Source organism: Cannabis sativa, chromosome 5 (genome assembly GCF_029168945.1).
Source record: "Cannabis sativa cultivar Pink pepper isolate KNU-18-1 chromosome 5, ASM2916894v1, whole genome shotgun sequence".
Taxonomy (NCBI): domain Eukaryota; kingdom Viridiplantae; phylum Streptophyta; class Magnoliopsida; order Rosales; family Cannabaceae; genus Cannabis; species Cannabis sativa.
In genome coordinates this window covers 68,725,786-68,741,364 of record NC_083605.1, presented here as the reverse complement: position 1 = coordinate 68,741,364, position 15,579 = coordinate 68,725,786, and positions in this window count along the sequence as shown.

Genomic DNA, 15,579 nt, shown 5'->3' with positions numbered 1-15,579 from the left:
TGTTGATTTTTTAAAAAATTAAGGGTGCGTTTGGAAAGCCACAATGTAATTGGATTTGTGTGTAATTGGAGGTAATTACACAATTTGACATGTTTGTCTGACCATGTAATTACACTGTAACTGTGTAATTGGAAGTAATTGAGGTGTTCCAATTACACTGTGTAATTACTAAAAACTTTCCATATTAACATTAGCTACTAAAAAAATATTATTTTCTCATGTAATTACTACCTCACATCCAAACACACCTTGTATTTTAAAATATAGTGTAATTACTAAATTGTGTAATTACCGCCCTAGTAATTACCCTACCTAGTAATTACACAATTACTTTCAAACACACCCTAAGAAAATCGTTAAATATAATTAATTAGTTAATAAAAATTATAAAAATATATTTATTACATATTAATTTTTTTAGTAAATATATTATAGCAAAATAAATAAATATATTAGATCATTAAATATATACTATTTGATACTTGTATTATTGAAAATTAATATACCGTAGTAATAAAATTATATGCCACAAAAAAATTATAACAATACTAAATTAATACTCAAAAAATATATATCATAATAATAAAATTATGTATACTACTATTAAAGTATGTATACATGATAAAAAATTTATATATAATAAAATAAAAATTAAATCTTATCTTAAATAAATGATATACTATACACAATAAAAACCATATAGCATACAACAAAACATATTTATCTACAATAAGAAATAAAACAAAATAATATAATATTATTAAAAAAATTGTATATACCATATTAATAAAATTATATACAAGCATAAAATAATTTTACTACTTACAAAATTATATACCCCTTTATATATAATAAAATAAAAAGTAAACATGCATGATCTAAAATAAAATGATATACTATACAATACAATAAAACTTATATACCATATAACATAAAATATATACATTACAATAGAAATATATATAATAACAATAAATACAAATAAAAATATATAGGATGCTAATAAAATTATATGTCATGTCACAATAGATTATAGAACTTAAATATTATTAAAAAAAATATCATATAACAAAAAATACATATATATCATTCACCAAAACATATATACTAACAATAATAATAAATATATATATGTATACTATACTAACTAAATTATATACTACAATTGTATATAATAAATAGAAACCAATAAAATATTATTTAAAATAAATAATGTATCATACAATTAAAATAATAATTTTTTTTTACGCGGTGATCAAAATCACACATGATTAAGCAAAGCAGCAATCCACCATCGGCGGAGACACCTCTTTGAACCAGGATAGCTCATCGTCTAACCGAAGGGCATGCTTTGCCAAACCATGTGCTGTAGAATTCTTATATTGAGCCACATGGGACAAAGCTGCTCCCGAAAATTTAGACAATCAAGCTATGTCTTCTAAACAGCACCACATCACATTGAAAAAACACCTTCCCATTATTAATATTTGTCTCCAGAGCTAGCGAAACTGAAAAAACAACGCAACACCAAACCAAATACAGTTATATTAGAATGACAATCTTCAAAATAAAATAAATATACAAACTAAGAAATTAACACGCAACTCATATCACTAGTTCAACATTACTAAAAAAACAACAAAATTACTAAGAATAACTAGCCAAAGGTATTACCCTTTGGCTAGTAACAACATACTAACACCCAAATATAAATTGTTGAAAATCAAATTCAAAATAATTATATATAAAATTAAAGTTATGAGTGAATTCCCTGTTATTGTAGGTCCTCCACAAAATAACCTACAAAATAATAAAAAATAAACTCTATTACCACACACTATAATGAAAAAAGATAATGTGAAAGAACAATGATAAATCAATCTATTTTAAATATAAGGACATAAAATTGAAATACTTATCTGTTTAAAGTGAAAAAATCATTGAAGTAGAAGTCATGAGCACAATAAAAAATCATTCCTCTTGTAAATTGAGCATACCACAAACATTATATATATACATTATAATACTAATTAAATAACAATACATTATAATAAAATAATAATTAAATATATATATATATAATATGCCAATAAAATTATATATATACATTATAATACTAATTGTCTACTAATTCTATATTCTAAGTGTGTAGTCATTGCAATTATCCTCCGTTAAAGGGATTTTATCATCGAAATCAAATCTGAATTACTTTGAATAATGAGCCCTCTAATCAGATTCTATACCCAAGTGATTTCCTCCATTTAAATATAATTTGGAGTTTAGATCCTATTTCGAATAATCTTACTCTTCCCATCAAGGGTCTAAGTTATTTTTTTTCCTTATATAACATGTTTGTAGCTCTAAAATCTTACAACTCATTTCACACGTTAACGAATACTTACTCAGCACGAATACTTGAAAAGACCATGTATTTTTGGCAATACTAAAGATAAATTAGATGATATGTTACCTGTTTACTTTAACCTTAGGGCCTAACTTGTCCTTTATTTTGAAGTGTTCCACACCTTTGATAAGTGAGGCTCGCAGGTTTATAATTTCCCCTAGCTACACTTTAAATCTACATAACTTCTCTGCCAAAGCATTCCACAGCTTTGATAAGTGAGGCTCGTAGGATTATAATCTTCTACTTACGCTTTGCATCCATAAAACCTTTTTGTTGTAATAGAATTTTAATAATCTGAACCAATTCTGATTGAAGATATTAGGGCTTTATAACTTAAGTCATGAGCCAGATTCAACACGTATCTCAACATGATTACGTTACATGCCTACCCTTCTCAAGAGTTCTAATAGCCTCAAAACTGAGGGCTTACTTACCCTTCTTTCCAAAGTGCTTCGCCTCTGCATTAGTGAACCTTATAAGAAAACATGGTTACCTACCTATAATTCTATGCTCTTGCAGTTTTTAAGATACCTTTGGTCCTCTGACTTAATCTTGGACTTAAATATTTCTTTTATCAGATTTATTTTAGTGAATTAGAAATTAACTAAATTGATTATATACAACATATCCTAGGGAATCATCCCTAATATGCCTTGGTAACTATTGTAGTAAGTGGATTCTCTTAATAATAATTACTTAATCCATGAACCATCAACATCCATTATATCAACTCCTAACATATTCTCCAATATCTAAATTTTCCTTTCGAACTGGTCATATGTTTGAGGGTAGAAAATTCTATTGAATTTCAACTTCATACCCATGGCTCGCTGTAAACTCTCCCAAAACTTATATCCTTATCCGACATAATAAACGTGGGGAATTCATAAAGATAAACGATTATAACTCCTCATGTTAACTTACTATATACGATATTTTTATTTATAGAAAATATTCCAATTAGTAAATGACCCATAATTACTCTGATCAAGCCATACCAACTTATAGTCGTAGGTACATCCTTTAAGTACCACTCTGGAATAGTTAAAAGTTACAATAACCCAGTGGGTTTTTAAAGTTTTAACCTTAACCTACTAACACATCAGGCACTTAGGCACCAGATCCACTGTACCCTTTTAAAACTGCACCAACAATAATAGGGTCTCAAACTAACATACTTGATAATATCTGATTATAATGAGAAAGAGAGATAGTGTGAGATTTATCTAAAATTTTCCATTCTGAGTCCACCACTAACCAGAACACAATCTAAGTCCAGTTGATTACTAACCCCTTGTCTGATACTGATAAGTCCTTAGCTCATACAGTTAAAACTTCCTTCTAAGGTTTAACCAATTCACTGCTATCTAAATAAACACTTTTAATCCTTATTATAAATCAAACTAAAATGTTAAATTGTTGAACTTCCTGACCATAAATTCAATACTTTTCTTATCCTCACTTTACCTTATCAACTTCTATCTCAGGAGAGATCATTGTAATACTATAAATTTGTTCAAGATCTTTCTAGCTCAGGCCATCACCTACTACTTCAGCCTTCCCAGGATAGTAAAGAATTCGACAACCATAGTTTTTAGCTAACTACGATAGCCTTTATCTTATGATGAAATCTTTTTAAGCAAAGAAATGCTTGAGTTTCTAATAATCTGCGTAGATCCTACACTTCTTTTTGTAGAAATAAAACTACCAAACCCTTTGCTCAACCATAACAATAGTGAATCCTAACTCATTTTTTTGGATAAATTTGTTCATAGTCCTTCAATTAATGAAGGGCCTAAGTAATGTCTTCACCAACACACACTCCAGACCCTGTCAGAGGCATCATAACAACTAACAATCTTACATGTATGAAGACAAGATTAACATTAGACTATAATCAATCACTGCTTCACTTCCTATAATCTAATTCCACACTTGTCGATTTATCCAAATTCTTGGCTTTCCTTGGCTAGCTCCTACTAAAGGCGTGAGAATCTCAAAAAGACTTCCTTCAGTTCAACGATTTTACATAGCTAAATTTAGAAAGTTTCTAATTGTCTTCGGTTTCAGTTAATCCTTAACTGAAATAATATTTTCCGAATCTATCATAACTCCACTTCGATTACCAAAATGCCCTGGGAACGTCATTGGTAATAACCGAAATTTATACTTCTTAAACTTGGCCTTCCATACTCTCTGAAGAATCATCGATAGATGTTGTTCATGCTTTGAATCTAAATGAAGGTATATAAAGATACCGTTGATGAATTCTTATAACACAATTACCAAGGAAACCCTTGAATACTCAACCTATGAGATTCATAAAATTTATCGAAGCATTAGTTAGTTTGAAGAATACAACCAAAATCTTAGTAACCATATCTAATATAAAATATAATCTTCAGAATGTATACTTCTTGTATTTTCAACAAATAATAACTTGAGTGAAAATCAATCTTAGAAAAGATTGTCTTATCTTGAACCGATCAAACAAATTTTTGATTCTTGGCAAGAGATACTTATTCTTAATTATCCTCTTATTCAAACCCTCAAATTGAACTTTCAGCTCATTAAGTTTTGCTAGAACTATCCAATATGGAACTTTGAAATCTGGTTTCACTCCCAGAACCCAATTGATAACTAATTCAAGTGGTAATTCCAATAACTTTCTGGGAAGAACACATCTAAAAGTTCTTTTACTACTCTGACGTCCAATAAGCCTAACTGTTTTGGGTTTGCTAGAGTCAATCACAACTGCTAGAAAAGCCTATGCATTACTCTGAATAAGTTTCCAGTCTTCAATATTAAAATAATCAAGATTTAAGAGTTCCAAACTGATTCCTTAAAGCCCAAAGTTCTTTCATCTACCCACCAAAAAGTTAATACTTTTCTCTTCTAGGCAACATTGATCGCTTACTTAAGCGTGCAATCTATTAATTCCTGGAATAATATTAAAGTTCATTAAACTAACTTAACAAGATCAATACTCCTTTTACCAATCTCAACCCTCAATTAGAATAGACCTAACTTACCTTTTGGAGATAATGAATTCTTCACTAGGTGATAGGGTCTCAAACCCTAAATTATAATAATCACAAGGTCTATCCAATCCAACAACCACTCTAGCTACCATATATGAATGTATAGCCCTAAATTCAACTAATACATATTGAGAGGAGTTAGAAATAAGAAGCTGGCCTTTCACAAAAGTTGAATTAGCCACTATAACGACCTGAGTAATAAAGACCACCCAAACTGAAGTGGGCTTTACTTCTTTCTTCTTTAGCTGAGAATAAATCTCATTTAAATGACCAATAAGTCCATACTAAAAACATAAACCTTCTATCTTTAATTGTAGAAAATTTCTCTTATAATGTATGATTACGCTACATCGAAAGCATGCTTTTCTGTTACACTCACCCTAATGACGTCTCTTATAAATAGGATATTTCAAGAAAGTATAGGGGTCTCCAAAACCACCCCGATGATCTCCATGAAATTTTTTTGCTCAAGAATTTTTATATTATAACTTAATCCGTTTAACAGTATAACCATTCCTATTGGAAACACCTACACAGGAAAAACAGGCATCAGAGTAAGAGGTGCAACAAAAGAACTCTGCTGCCAAAACCTCTAAATTTTCTCACCTTGTCTCTAAGATTTAGCTGGCATTTCTACAAACCTCTACTCCTAATCTTACGGATTCTGTGGCGAATTAACATAACTTCCGCCAATAGCCCTCCTATAGCTTCTAATTTGATTACAAGAACAAAGGAAATCCCAATTTCTCCAATCGCCATTAGCCTTGACCACATTACTGTTGGAAATATTTTACCAGGATCTAGATTTACTACCAAGTATGTTTGATTAACATCCTAAAATGCATTCTAAAATAATGAAATAAACACATAAGAGTTTAAGAAAACCTTACATTGGGTGCAGCGAAATATTATGACTCCTTCCATTCAGATCTCTAGCCCTTGATTCCTTTCTGTAGCAGAGGATTATCAAGATCTGAATCTGGATCTCTTTCTCTCCTTCTTTGATGGTTGATTTTCCACAGTCTTACATACTATGATTGAGGTACCACTTGATGTGTGTGGGCACTACTCTATCACTCAAGGAATTTTTGAAATTTAGAAGAGAAGAAAAGAGAGAGGAACGTGGTGGCTCAGGAATTCACTCTGAAAAGAATGAGATGAAATTGTGTGTAGTTTCCTGAAGCCATTACTTTCTATTTATAGAATGCCCTCTAGGTTTAGGTTAGAATTGTATGGCATTAAAATAATAGAAAAATAAAATGGTAAAAGCCTATGCATAGTGGGCGGCCCATATAAGGAAATTGGGCCTCACTTTGCAACTTTCCCATTTTGTTATTTTCCATTTCCATTTTCTCAAAAATGCCAATTTTCCAATTTAACCATACAAATACCAATTCTAATTATTTAATAACTTAAAAATAATTATTAAATAATATTACCATTTAATGTATTTATTAATTTAGACATATAAAGTATCTTAATTAATAAATAAACCTAGAATCTTTTTTCTTTACAATTTCGCCCTTGCTTAGTGAAAATTCATAAAGTAGACATAGTCTAACTTTTCGAATTATAATTGATTAATTAAAATCAATTAACTGAGTCTTACAAGCAGTATGGTCTCAACTAGTATGGGGACCATGGGTCTATATAACCGAGCTTCCAATAAGTCGAACCGAATTTACCAAGTAAATTCCCTAACTTATTAATTCCTTATTGAATCCACTGTTAGAACTTGGAATTGCACTCTCAGTCATATAGAACGCTCTATATGTTCCACGATATAGATACGTCATTAGTTATCCATTGTTATAATCCTAATTTGATCAATGATCCTTTATATAGATGATTTACACTGTAAAGGGATTAAATTACCGTAACACCCTACAATGTATTTTATCCTTGAAACACTTAACCCTGTATAAATGATATTTCAGCTAAGTGAAATGAGTACTCCACCATTTATTTTCGTTTGGTTAAGCTCGAAAGAAATCATCCTTTACTTTCTATTTGCCAGATAGAAGCTATAGATTCCATATTTATGTTAGCGCTCCCACTCAATTGCACTACCGTGTTCCCAAAATGTACGTATCACCCTGACCCAAAAGTAGGCTTAACTAACAAATCAAAGAACACGAATAACACTCTTGAGATTGAACCTAATCATATCAGGATTAAGATGATTTGATCTAGAATCAACATGTGATATTGAATTGAATAGATATTACGGTAAATTCTAATATATCTAATCAAAGTTCAATATCGGTCCCTTCCGATGTATACTCCATACATCCGATACTGGTAAACTTTGCCAATGTCCTGGAAAGGACATAACACTTTTCCAAGGTGTAAGAATACATATCGCTGATTATACCATGTCAGTCTAAATCCAGTGTTTAGATAAATCAGGGAATAAACTTTCAAACATATAACTAAGATTATATTCCACTGTGCTGACAACACTATAATCATTAACAAATTCATATGTTCTGGACTTAAATAGAATTCATACATTATATATATAATCATGAAATAAATCATGTGAACCATGCAACATAAAATGTTATTTCTGATCTTTATTAATAAGTAAATCTGATTATATTGAAATGGGTTTTATTTAGGGCACAAAACCCAACAAACTCCCACTTGCACTAATATAAAACAAAATGTGCATTTCAAATAATCTCAACACCTTGATATACAAATCAAGTGTAATAGTAGTAAACTCCTCGTAATAGGATCTGACAGGTTGAATTAAACACAACCTCTTCTCCACCATTACTCTTCCTTAATCACAAAATCCTTAATAATGTGAAATTCCTCTCTATATGTCTACTCTCTTGGGATACTGGATTCTATAATTTTGGCAACTACTTCTTGGTTATTCAGGAAGTAACACTAGTAGTTAAGGCAAGTTGGAATGGTGCCACAAATGTATAGAACTTTCCTTAGACTGAATAAGTACCTTTCCTGCAACTTTAACATTCAGTCTCTTTCTGGTAGACTAAGAGACTTCAGATAGGTTTTTACACTTCTCCAAAATCACTATTCCACCCCCAGAGTAATCACCATTTTATCAGCAGACTTTCTAGCACAAAGGCAAGTCTTGAAATCTGATGTGGTGTAGTCTAAGAGTTTTAAACACACCCTTATTGACTAACATATAGTTCCTCTTCTTAATCTTAAGATTTACTTGATTGTCTTCCAATGTTTCTCTCTTGGATTAATCTGATACCTACTCATTACTCCCACTCAACAGCAGGTGTCTGGTCTAAGGCATACAAAAGCATATCTGAGACCTCTCACTGTTGATTTAAGAAATTCTTTCATGGCTTTATCTTTTCTGGAATAGTTGAGACTTTTCCTTAGATAAATAAAATCTATGCTTAGAAGTTGTGAAGCTTCTATAGATTGCCATTGGAAAGAAAATGCTTCAGCATCTTATTAAAGTAAGTTGCTTGCATTAGAGTAAGTAATTACTAGGTATACCACAAGCCATAGGTTTAGATAAACTCAAACCTATAATACTAGGAACAGGAAGTTTTGTTAAGTCCATTGAATGGACTTATTAACGAAAATTTCCTTTTATGTCCTTGTAACAGAAAACTTTAGGTTACTCCATGTGAATGGATTAAACCATAGTTCTCTTGGCTTTTTTCTTAGTTTCTTATCTTGACAATCCATTACTTGTTTAAACTCACAATGGATTTTAATCACTAGTGTCTTCCAAGTCATAAGAAGAGTGAGTTCTTAGAAACTCTCCCACTACGACAAGGTACCGTGAACTATGTCTAAGAAAACTAAATGGTATTGACCTCTTCGGTTGTGTTAAGACAACAGAGGCAGTGGGATCATCTTGTAAAGAATCAGATGATAGAACACTTATGGAATCAAGAAAAAAAATATCTCCTTTATTTGCTACTTTATTTTCAGACTTAGTCATTTTATTAGAAAAGTAGTATTTGTTTAAACAAACACTTTCTTATCTAATGACTATGGGATGGTCCACCCCTAATCACTTAGAATAGCTAACAAACATGCAAACCAGGGTTAGCATTTATAGCTTTTCTTAAGATTTTGATTAGGTCATCCATGAATCTAGTAATGATTTACATTAAGTATACAACCATTGCATCATTCTGAAATTATAATACCATAGAAAGATTTAGGCAACGACTAGTAACTAATTATCAATATGCAAATTGAATTTCTGGGGAGGTAAGTTTGGATATAATTCAAAAATCAAATTAATGATCTTTGAACTGCATATCTACTAACTTTTTCTCCACCCCTATCAGTTGGCAAGATTTTTAACCACTTACCTTAATGGTTTATCACCATTGCTAGAAATTCATGAAAATTTTCAAACATTTCAAATTTCTTTTTTGCATAAGGTAAAATCTAGAGTGATCGTTTTAAGAATACAACGAAAACTCATATCCACCTCTGAATGTACATCCATCTGTGAATGAGATGAACTTAATTTCAGTGGATATAGGCATATTAACTCTTTGCAGAGAATGATCTTGTCAAAACCACTATGAACAAGATACAAATGCCATAGATTTATAAAATATGTGGTTGTATCTTTTGATGACTTAAGTTTAGTTACATTAAAGAGTTCTTAGAATAGTGCAAGTGGATTCTGGTCACAGAATACTAAACTCATACAGTTTGATTCCATTAAAAGAAAATGGTTATTAAACACTTGTGAAAGTGTATCTGTATAATGAGTAATTCTTTCTTGGACCACCACTACTAATTTAACTCTAAGTTGATTTGCCCATACAAGTAGGAGATTTCTAAGATTGAGGATTTATATCATTTCGGGATAGAATTTTGGGAATATAATCATATTTGTCATTTAATTTCTTAAGAGAAAATATAGAATGACTTTATATGATTTATAGACCATTCATCCAATGATATGTCATTGAGCTAATTCGAAATGAATAAGCTAAGAGGAATTAGGATAATTTTATTTTAAATAAGAATCCAACGATGCTCCGATTAGCGAGAGTCAAAGTAATCTTATTTATACAATCTTCTTGTTTCATATTGTAAAATACTAGTCTAAAGTGTCATCAATTGATGAACAGCTAGATGTTGCATATACAATATTTATCTTTCGAGATCTAACACTATTATGTTAGTCTAATGGTGAAAATCCATTAGGGATTTATCTCATTAGAAAAACAAACCAAGTTAGACCAACAATGAAGATTCGAAATTAAACTACAATTTAATAACAGAAAATAACATGGTTCAATATAAATTCATACACAATTCAGAAATTATTAATCACATAGCAAGTAGGAATGACAAGTGAAAATACTAAAACATACAATCCTAAATAATTTCCAAGGTCTTCAACAAACTGATATCAGTGTCCTGTTTAGGCGAGAGTCAAAGCTACCATCCATTAAATAGAGTTGTCAGCTCATCTAAAATGATAAACATTCTAGCAACCTTTTATTCGATCAAGATTGGAATCCCCGTTGTCCCGTTTAGGGGAGAGTCAAGGCTATTCTATCTTATGAGCTTCACCCATTGTTTCATATTCTTGCAAGTCTTATACAGTCGCCACCATTAGAGTGATCAATACTATATAAAAAACTTACATGATTACTTATCTTTCGAGATTAAACGGTGCTAACTTGCTAATGAACGTTCCTCCATTAGGGAGGATTACTCACTAAAATAATAGCTATGTAAAACCAACAATGGAGATCGAATATCCTAATAATAAAGCTCATTATTTAATGAAAGTTGTATTTTCTTCTAAAACTTATTTTAATTTATTTATTTAATTAAAATTTCCAATTTAGAATGTAAAATTCTAAATATAAATTTTAATTTAATATTTATAAATTATACTTAGATGGATATGAAAATAACGTGAATTATTTCCATCTTAGTAATAATTTCCTATAAATATTTAGAAAATTATTCAATTTAAGTTGTTTCAAAATTAATTTAAATTAATTTACAACTCAAATTTAATTTTCTATAAATATATATTGCATTTCAAAAAATGAAGTGTATAAGAATACTACTTTCGAAAATGCTTTAAAATAAAATAAAAATAAATCCTGGAAAAATTATTTTAATTTTATGTTGGCCCAAAATTAATTAATAAAATTAATTTACAACAAAAATATAATTTTTCTATTTAATTAAATATTTAAGAAAAGTTTCAAATATTTAAGTATCATGATTAAGAATCAAGTTAAATATTAATTTTCTATTTAATTAAATACACTAGAAAAATACTTCAAGCAAAACAGATAATAACTATCTAGACTTTCATTGACTAATTAATTAAATTTCTAATTATAATATATTTTAGTTCATTTATTTTAATTAATCATTAAATAAAAAAAAATTATTAATTTAAGTTGGTCCAAAATTAAAATAAATAATTTTCAACATTAATCTATTTTTCAAATAAAATTCAAAATTTCTGCATTAAAGAAATGCAATTTCGAAGTTGTGAGAAAAAGATTAATAAAATAAAATAAAATATATTTTGAAAATTATTCAGATTTAAGTTATTCTGAAATAATATTCCAAACTTAAGATAATTTTCAACTTTAATTAAATAACATGAAAATAACAATATTTAAGTATCATGATGAAAATCAACTTAGATATTGAAATTTTCAATTTAATTAAATGTATTAAATTCAAGAAATAAATAATTAAGTATAGAGGAAACTTAATTATTAATTCTAGTTTAATACTAGGAAAATATTCTAAACTTAGATTGTACCAATATTAATTACGAAACAATTAATTTCACAATCAATGATATTTTCCTATTTAATATTAGAAATAATAACTAGTACTAGAAATAACTATCTAGAATATATATCATTAACTAAGTGTTTTTCTAAAATTAACTTTAAAATATTAAAATGAAAAATAAATTTCATATATTTTAAAAGTTAATTATGTTGCTAATTCAATTTTAATTAGGTTAGACTAATATAATTAACCTAATACAATTATTTAAATAAGGCAAATGGGCCTTCACAATTGGGGTAGTTCATGTGAGAGGGAGCTGGGTTCAGTATGTCGTACCCACTTCTATTGGCCCCCAACTCTCACACAAGGCCCAAAAGAGAGGAATTTAACCTTTAAATAAATAATTGTTATTCATTGAATAAGCCCAAATCTAATTGGGCCTAAATAAAATAACTTATGTCAAATTTTATTTTAGCAACCTAGTCCATTTACTTAGTAAAACTTAAATGGGCTTCCTATATGCATCTAAGCCCAATAGCAAACATATAGGCTCACACAGGTCAAATGATTTGGATGGGTCCTATTATGTTACTAGGTTTACACAGATGAAAGAAGTACAAAATTTACCTGTTACAAATTATTTATAAGATCTATTGACAATTGGACTATGATTAAAATCAGATCATTGGATCTGTCAACAAGTTAATCATAGCAATTTAGATCAAATAAATAATAGGTTTGTGAAAAAAAATTGAATAATCAATATAAATAAATAAACAAACATTGTCCATGTAACAGATGTGAAATAAGATATCAATATAATTATATTATTATTCTTAAACTAACCAAATAAATTTTAAAAATTTAGGGTTGGTAAAACAAACCTTAAAATCTAGGAAACTAATTTTAAAATATCTAAGTTTATTTGAATCAAATTAAATTAAATATCAAATAAGATCAACGATTTGAAAGAAAGAATTTTCAATATCACTTTCAAATCTTATAATTTAATAAAATAAACCAATTTTAAAATAGATTTGGTTAGATAATTATTATTTTAGGAATAAAATAATAAATAAATAATAATTATGTCAAAATATCTCAAATTAAGCAATATTCAAATTTCTACAAAATATCTAAGTTATTTGAATATTTAAGATATGATTTATAAATTTCCAATAAGAAAAAAATGATATAATTTATAAATAATTAAATATTTAACAAAATAACAAATTTTGAATTTGAAAATATTATGGTAAATCTATCTATAAAAATATCTATGTTAATTTTAAATTTATTAGTTATTTAATTTGTCATTTAAGATAATTTTAATATAATATTTTAAATAAAAAGACAAAGTTATCTCTTAATTTAAAATATGTTAAATATCAAAATTTCTAATCTTATAATTAAATAATATATAAATATTAAAGAAGTTAACAAATTTTTAAATCTTACCATAATTGGAAATATTCCAAATTGGAAATATTTAAAAAATGGAAATATTTCAAATTTGGAAATATTTCAAATTGGAAAAATCTAAAATTGGAAAATTGAATTTTGGGAAACAATCTCATGAAAAAAAAAATTAGATTTTTGGGGAAAAAAACCCAAAAAATCGTAATTTGTGGGGACACCATTGAACCCCGATTTTCCAAAAATTATAACTCTTTCAATTTTTATCGGAATCGAGTTTTGTAAAAACGAAAATTGCTTAATTTTTCACAAGGATTCCAAATAAAATATTTTAAAAAATAGAAAAAATATTTTTCATGAAAAAATTTCGTACTACACATACATTCATCACATAAGCACATAAACCAACATGAAACCATCCAAATCAACACAAAACATATAAAACATCGTTTTAATTCATAATACATGAAAGTAAATCATTACCATGGCTCTGGTGCTAGTTGTTGGAAATATTTTACCAGGATCTAGATTTACTACCAAGTATGTTTGATTAACATCCTAATATGAATTCTAAAACAATGAAATAAACACATAAGAGTTTAAGAAAACCTTACATTGGGTGCAGCAGAATATTATGACTCCTTCCATTTAGATCTCTAGCCCTTGATTCCTTTCTGTAGCAGAGCATTATCAAGATCTGAATCTGGATCTCTTTCTCTCATTCTTTGATGGTTGATTTTCCACAGTCTTACATACTATGATTGAGGTACCACTTGATGTGTGTGGGCACTACTCTATCACTCAAGGAATTTTCGAAATTTAGAAGAGAAGAAAAGAGAGAGGAAAGTGGTGGCTCAGGAATTCACTCTGAAAAGAATGAGATGCAATTGTGTGTAGTTTCCTGAAGCCATTAATTTCTATTTATAGAATGCCCTCTAGGTTTAGGTTAGAATTGTGTGGCATTAAAATAATGGGAAAATAAAATGGTAAAAGCCTATGCATAGTGGGCGGCCCATATAAGGAAATTGGGCCTCACTTTGCAACTTTTCCATTTTGTTATTTTCCATTCCCATTTTCTCAAAAATGCCAATTTTTCAATTTAACCATTCAAATGCCAATTCTAATTATTTAATAACTTAAAAATAATTATTAAATAATATTTCCATTTAATGTATTTATTAATTTAGACATATAAAGTATCTTAATTAATAAATAAACCTAGAATCTCTTTTCTTTACAATTTCGCCCCTTGCTTAGTGAAAATTCATAAAGTAGACATAGTCTAACTTTTTGAATTATAATTGATTAATTAAAATCAATTAACTGAGTCTTACAAGCAGTATGGTCTCAACTAGTATGGGGACCATGGGTCTATATAACCGAGCTTCCAATAAGTCGAACCGAATTTACCAAGTAAATTCCCTAACTTATTAATTCCTTATTGAATCCACTGTTAGGAATTGCACTCTCAGTCATATAGAACGCTCTATATGTTCCACGATATAGATACGTCATTAGTTATCCATTGTTATAATCCTAATTTGATCAATGATCCTCTATATAGATGATTTACACTGTAAAGGGATTAAATTACCGTAACACCCTACAATGTATTTTATCCTTAAAACACTTAACCCTGTATAAATGATATTTCAGCTAAGTGAAATGAGTACTCCACCATTTATTTTCGTTTGGTTAAGCTCGAAGGAAATCATCCTTTACTTTCTATTCGCCAGATAGAAGCTATAGATTCCATATTTATGTTAGCGCTCCCACTCAATTGCACTACCGTGTTCCCAAAAATATACGTATCACCCTGACCCAAAAGTAGGCTTAACTAACAAATCAAAGAACACGAATAACACTCTTGAGATTGAACCTAATCATATCAGGATTAAGATGATTTGATCTAGAATCAACATGTGATATTGAATTGAATAGATATTACGGTAAATTCTAATATATCTAGTC